Raw genomic sequence first — 2,928 nt, forward strand, 5'->3', positions numbered from 1 at the left:
AATTACTGTACATTGCTCTAGAAGCTTACAAGCCCTACATTTTATCATTATGTGTGTTTCCATGACCTTTTGCAAACGCAGCTAACACAATGTTCTACCACCAAATGAGCCACATGAACTTTAGTATAAAGAAAATTACACACTGAAAATGGTTACAAGTTTTGTGAGCTGAGATCTTATGCACACTCAGGTGACGGGTTTAAATCCCAGCCTGTGAACTTTCCTCTTCATTTCTCTCTCTCTATTATATACTTTCATCTCTACACATGCTTTTTTAGTTAAGCCATAAAGGCCCAAATATGTAAATACATATAAATTCCAAATCATTTCCATTGAATGTTTTTAAATAAGGATAGAAAGGGAACCACATGCGCATGGAAGCCCATATTTGAGCACCACAGTGGCCATCCATCACTGTGATCTCTTTGTCCACCTCCTGTCTCACTCTCCAAAGTGTCCCAGACAGCCCTCCACCAAACAATTGAAGTCTTGTCTAATAGTTTCATCTGATCCTGTATCTGCCACAGTGGTTTAATGCCCAATACTATTGATCCTGGCAGCTTAAGGTTGCTAAGCCTGTGAGATGCCCAGCTGAGTGAAATGGAACCACAGCAAGGACTGTAAATGATCAATAAAAGTTATTACCTCATTATTTACCGTCTCCAGTTTAGATGACTTGGGATCAACTAGTACATACTTTGAGAGGCTCAAAGAAGTGTCATAGTATACATTTCAACATTCCCTAAAATTTTCCTTAGAATTATTGCCATTTATTTTACATCTGGTATTTTTTAATACACCACTGAGACATGGAAGTCAAATCGATTTAAACGTTTACAACCTTTTTTCAACTTTTCAATTGTAGATTGTCTTTATTCCAATAGAATACACCCAAAAAATGCAAGGTTATTTTAATGGTTGGATTTAATATGGACAAATCTAACTATTTGTTTTAAATTAACCTGGTGGGTTGTTTAAACGCAAAACACATTGTTTTAACCCATAGCTGGGTCACATAGTGGATAATTTAACTCAACACAGATGGGTTTGTTTATATTTTACCAAATCTTAGTTAAAAAAACCTGCATTAAAAAAATTAGTTCCATACATGTAAACCTACTGAGTGTTTCAAATGTCTACATTTCACTCAGTCCTAAACAATATACATTATCCATGGATGTGTGTGTGTGAATGGGCACCGGAGGACCTCTAGTTCTGGGTCATCTCACTCAACATCACTCAGCTTGCTAGAACCATGAGAACACTTCTGGTACGGGAAGTAAGCTTCATGCAAGATCTCCATCTAAAAATAAAGCCACATGAGCTTTAAACACATGGATTTCTGTGTTCTTACTGGATTACATATTCCTCCACTTGTTTGCACTTTAATTTTAATGTATAAGTATTAGAGTATTTAAAATTAATTCATTAGCATCCACCTATCCTGCAAATCTGCGTGTCCACTGCAGGGTCACGGGGGGAGGGAGGCCATCCCAGCATCCTGAGCCACAAGCAGGGAACACCATGGATAAAGGGCCAGTCCAACTTACAGTCCATCACTCTTTCTTGCTGTGAGGCACCGAGCCACTGTGTCAGCCTAAAAATGTACCAATAAAATAAATGGATGTATAAACAAATACTGAAATATGGGCTACTTTTGGGCGTTGGAAGCAAAAAAAATGTGGGTGGGTCCATACATTTATTGGAGTAGATGCCATTTTCTTGTATTCTGGTGCCTTTCAAATAAACAACTGCTTTGATAGTTTTGATTACCTTGTTGTGGTCGTGTGCAGCAGGCGAAAGTAGTAAAAACATGAAATGGAGTTTATTTATATGGACTCTTAATGGGCCAAGTGGAAGTCAAGGCTGCAGCTAAAACGGGGAACGGAGTTTAATTTATTATAGGTCACGTTCTTTCTGAACCCATTTTAAAACCCTAGTTAGTGTGTTACGTTGTTATAATAGCATAAATAATACCTGTAAAATGATAAAGCTCAAAGTTCACTGGCAGGTGATATATTTTCTTTAACAGAATTTGTGAACGGCCGGTTTGGACTACAGCCCTCTACTTCCTGCTTTAATGATGTCACTAGAAAAATGTTTGGCCAAAACTCCGCCCACAGGAATAAGTCACTGGCTAAGCTAACGGCAAGCTAAGCTGCTATCGAATCACAACACACTAAACAAGCTACACAATCAGAACTTGTTACGTATTTCTGAAGGAGGGACTTCAGAGAACAAGGAAGACAAGAGCCCGGTTTGAGGGCAGTGAAAACAGCGCTATAAAGATAAGTAAATTGTGTGAAAAATACCACGTTTTTTACATGTGAAACATGAACACATGTTATATTGCGCACTTTAGACACAATAGCTGCAAAAACACAGAAAGAACGGGACCTTTAAGTTCTTCCTCAAGTGAAATGGATTTAACTGACATTGCTCTTACAAGAGAACAGACATATGCACTAAATTTGAAAAAATATAATGCTTCTGACACCCATGGGACTACTCATGTGATATATTAAATAAACTGCTTAAATTTGAACAACATTATAGGCAGAACTTAGCCTGGGTGCCAGCCAATCTTAGCCCCGCCCACAACATTTTAAAACACGGGAAGATCGGTCTGGGGTTTCTCCGTTGAGGAGCTACTATGCGAGACCCAAAGCTGGTCGACCAATCAAATTGTCAGGGCGGGCTTTATACGATGATGGACAGATGATCAACAGTAACGTATCAACCACGTCACCAAAGAGTGCGTGTGTTTAATCTATTTACAACGAAATGGCTGCCGCTGTAGAGTTCAGATGTGTGGATTCTGACATTGAGTCTGTTCTAAAAGATATCGACAGAGCATTGATTTTAAAAGAGGAACAGAGAAACGCGATCGAGGCATTTGTTGATCGCAAAGATGTTTTTGCCGTCCTT

General features: G+C 38.7%; 1 long non-coding RNA gene across 1 annotated transcript; it reads right to left on the reverse strand.

Moving 5' to 3' along the window:
- Positions 1-1,100: 1,100 nt before the first annotated feature.
- LOC129421550 (uncharacterized) lies at positions 1,101-1,705 on the reverse strand. Its single transcript, XR_012369122.1, has 2 exons — positions 1,440-1,705; positions 1,101-1,303 (listed from the first exon to the last, which is right to left on the reverse strand). It is a non-coding gene; the product is annotated as an uncharacterized lncRNA (long non-coding RNA).
- Positions 1,706-2,928: the final 1,223 nt, after the last annotated feature.

This window comes from Misgurnus anguillicaudatus, chromosome 4 (assembly GCF_027580225.2).
Source record: "Misgurnus anguillicaudatus chromosome 4, ASM2758022v2, whole genome shotgun sequence".
Taxonomy (NCBI): Eukaryota; Metazoa; Chordata; class Actinopteri; order Cypriniformes; family Cobitidae; genus Misgurnus; species Misgurnus anguillicaudatus.